This window comes from Pteropus vampyrus, unplaced genomic scaffold (assembly GCF_000151845.1).
Source record: "Pteropus vampyrus isolate Shadow unplaced genomic scaffold, Pvam_2.0 Scaffold323, whole genome shotgun sequence".
NCBI lineage: Eukaryota > Metazoa > Chordata > Mammalia > Chiroptera > Pteropodidae > Pteropus > Pteropus vampyrus.
Window position 1 is genome coordinate 855,380 of NW_011889104.1, and position 4,061 is coordinate 859,440.

Below are 4,061 nucleotides of genomic sequence, written 5' to 3' on the forward strand. Positions count from 1 at the left end.
AGGGACGGTGACAGTGTCCACTTGATGGAACATTTATGAGGATCCAGTGAAACAGTGGACTTGAAGCCCTTGGTACAGAAGCAGCCTGCAGGAATAACTTACATGTTACCTGCTATGAATTTCTGTGTGAAATAGTTACTAGCTCACTGTCAATTTTGAGTTGCCTTCCTGTGAAGAGTGGTAGACTTATGCCGATCTTTCGGGGTTTTATTTTTTAAAAAGAATAAAAGCAATACTCATTTTATATTTAAATCCACATTTAGAAAGCAGCCAAGCCAGTTTCGTTTGGGTTAGTTGGAGATATTTATTCATACCCATCGTAGTAACAATAGCAACGTAACTTGGATTTATATAAATGAGGTCATAATCCTCACAGTGCTTTTTACAAAGATTGACCTTGAACCTCAGAGCATACTGTGATGCAGTTAGGCATTTTTATACCCATTTCACAGATGAGAGGAAAATTTGGTGTGATTTATGGCCCTCTGTGCTAAAGTCTACTCTTTACATGGTAGCTGGCACGATCCCAATAAAACACAAGCTCCATCCTGTTGGTCTTCTGCTCAGAGCCCTAGGTTTCACACCCCACTTAGAGGACAAAGCTAAGGACATTTCTCAGGGGGCCCTTTCTGACTCTCTGATCTTCTATTTTTTCATAGTACAAGTCACCTCCTGAGAGAGCCTGCAGCTCACTTTTTTATAAGGTTATTATTTCTCACCCATGTCTGTCTGTGAGAATGTGACTCTGTAAGGGCAGGGTCTTTGTTTTATTCGCAGACAGACCCTGAGCACCTGGGCTAATGCCGAGCGCATAGTAAGCACTCAGTATGTGGGTGAGTTCAGGGCAGACGGTGAGTTCTAGTTAGCGGGCATGTGCTCCTCCATTTTTCTATCATGTTCTTCTACGCCTTGCTCTGTGGGTAGAAAAATGGATGCCAGAGGAAAAATGAAAGAGCAGGATTGCTTAATCCAGAACGCCAAGAATTGGCTAAGTGTGCTCTTAGAAGTTGCTTCCTCAGCAGTTCTGAATGTCCCATCTCGAGGGGACACCTTGTTCCTTAAAATATCTTCCAGGCTTTGTTTCAGAGGCCATCTCTTTTTAAATCAGCAGAGGACCAAGCCGGAGGGGCCTGAACCATCCCGGGGCAGGGTGAGTGACAGGGCAGAGACCCAGGAAGCCACAACGGTGTGGGTATAAGACACTCAGGTCTATTCCAGTCTGGGGATTACCGTCTAGCCCAAGGGAGAACAGGACAGTGAGATGGAGCCGTCCGCCTTTCGCAGCAGGGGCTATGTCCGACCCAGGCTGATCTTCACAGCCGGTGCCAGAAGACGTGTCACTGAGTCTATCAAGCACAGGAAGCCGTGTTCAGCCCTAGTGTCCACCTGCCTGGAGGGATTCGCTAGCTCGAACCAGCTTCTACCACTCTGCGCCAGCAACTGTGTGGCCCATGCGGGCAGCTGCTGTCATCGGTGTTTTGGCTCCTGGGCAGCCTGAGAGGGGGTTGGTGGCCGCTACCAGGGAGTTGGCCACAGATGGACTTCCTGACTGTGTGTGCTTTGAAAAGAAACAGAGGAAAACTGACTTCCTGCCTGAAGTCACAGCCCACCATAAGCAGTTTCACTTTCTGCAGGACTCAGGGACCATGGACAACAGAGCTCAGTGAGACGCATCCATCCCCTGACTCATGGACGGGCCGGCTCTCCCCTCGCGACCAGAACCTGGCTTGTACTTTGCCCTCGGGTATCTCCCAACAGAGCTAGCAACACTGCTTGAATGCAAATGGCTGGTTTTGGCTTGCAATTGTCTGCTCAGATATAGAAAACGTGTGATGCACAGCCACTCACTGTGCCTTCTGATTGAGCCAAAGCTGATTTTTCTAAATGTAAGTCCAGTTTTGCACGTTCATGGTGCCTGGTGACACATCTCGTGTGGGAGCTTACGACCCAGAAGGTTGAAAGTGACACTTTGGCATGAGACCAATGCGTCACAGGCATTGTGAAATAGTGATTGGCAGTGGGTGGCCCCAGGAGGTGTCTCAGAGGGGTCACTGTTTCAGGACATCTGCTTTTTTGAAACCTAAGCTGGACACAGTGTCCGGAGTCCAGATACTGTGCCAGCTCTTCAGTCCCACCTCTTGCTCCCCTATCGTCTCCTTCAACTTTATGAAAGAAAAAAGACGCCTCACAGACTCACCGCGGGTCGCCATGGGGCCTTGGTTCCCGAATGCTTGCATCTCAAAATCCCCTTCAAACCAAAGTCGTAAAATTATCGAGAACCCAAGAATTCTATCCACTGATATGTACCAAATTAGAGATTAAAAGTGCAGCCTTTTAAAACCCAAACATACCTAAGTACACATTCCAGTAGCGAATAGAGCGAACGCCATCATCAAGCACTATGCAGCCTCTGGAAAATTCCATCATATGTCCCTGAGGGTATGGGTGTGAAAAGGGCAAAGAGGAGCCCATTATTATTATTACAGAACTTGTTTTCACCTCAAGGACCCCCGAAAGGTCTGTAGATGCCCAGGACGCTCCGGGCCAGTCTTGCAGGATGCTCGTGGTGCATTGGCCCCAGGTTGTGCGATTTCCAGAAGACCACCTAGAAAATCCCAGATTTCATTCGGCCACAGAGCCACCTTCCGTGGAAGTTTCACTTTTCACACTTAAGAATCATACATATTGTTTCGGTCACTAGTGCCTTAATAATCATTGTAAGGACAATTAATCTAGAGAACTTTTTTTTCCCCAGTCCCACTGTCCTTTGACTACTCCAAGATTTCATTCAGGATGTAGCCGTCATGTCCCCTCAGGCTCCTCTTGGCTGTGACATTTGTTGCTAATGACCTGGACAGTTTCAAGTACTGTGCAGGGTTTTGATAGGATGTCCCACAGTTTGGACCTGTCCGGTGTTTTCCTCTCCCTTGTCCTGAGTAGAACTGGGTCATGTATTTGGGGGAAGGGACCACCGAGGGGGAAGGCCATTTGCATCATATCAGGTGGAGGGTGCGTTCTACCAACGTGACTTCTCGTTGCTGGCATCAGCCTCGTCAGCCTCGATCACTCAGCGGCCGTGTCTGTCGACTTCCCCTCTCTAAAGTTTTTCTTTTCTTTTCCTTTCACACTGTCCTCTTTGAAGGGAAGTCGCTGCTCCAGCCCGTGCTAAGGAGGGTGAGTTGCGCTCCTTCCTGAAGGCAGAGCGTCCACGTTAATTATCGGGGATTCTCGTGCAGGGAGGTGTGTCTGTCGTCCTCCTTTTATTTAACCATTTGCTTACATCAGTGTAGACTTGTGGCTATTTATTTTACACTTCAGGTTACAGTCCAATGGTACATCATTTATTTTCTTGTTCAGATTGTTCTACCTTCGGCCACCCTGTGTCTCTGCCATGCCCCCATCTGTGCATGCTTGTGTGTGTGTGTGCGCGTGTTTGTGATGCTGTCTTTGTGTTATATTTTGCCCCAGGCCCATCTTATATTTCCCATCCTTATCCAAGAATTAGCCATTTATCTGAGCAGCCCAGGTTCCTTTATTGGAAAATGGAGTTAGAACCCAATACCTGGATTACGTCTCTTCCTTTTTTTTTAAATTAATGAACCAGGGTCCTCACACCTCTGAAATGATAGCATTTTTTTCCCCAGTATCTTCTCTTTGAGCCTCCTGTTTGCATAATAATTCCTATGAACTGGCTGATTTTTACTATTAAAACAGGATTCATTGCAGCAGATCATCTGAAACCTTTAAAACTATGGCTTTTATCCTGCTGCTTCTGGGTTCTGAAGTGTCGGTGGTGACACTGTACTGGGCGGCTAAGCTGCGGGGGGACTACTGTCTGGAGGCCTCAGAAACCACTCTTCTTGATATTGGGGCCAGTGAGTCCCATATCTCCTTGCAGAAATTTAAAAATCTAAACACATGATACTGCTTTGTTACTCAACATCTCAGCATCAGGGAAAAAGAAGGGGTTTGAATGGAAAACAACTGCCCATCAGGCCCCTGGTTGCCTGGCTCCTGGCACCTAGAGTTTAACCCCAGGTGTGTTTTACAAACACCAGCAC

At 47.4% G+C, this 4,061-nt stretch overlaps 1 protein-coding gene across 1 annotated transcript in view; it reads left to right on the plus strand.

Moving 5' to 3' along the window:
• Nucleotides 1-4,061, plus strand: part of MERTK (MER proto-oncogene, tyrosine kinase) — an 83,254-nt gene that overhangs the window by 35,225 nt on the left and 43,968 nt on the right. The window lies entirely within an intron of this gene.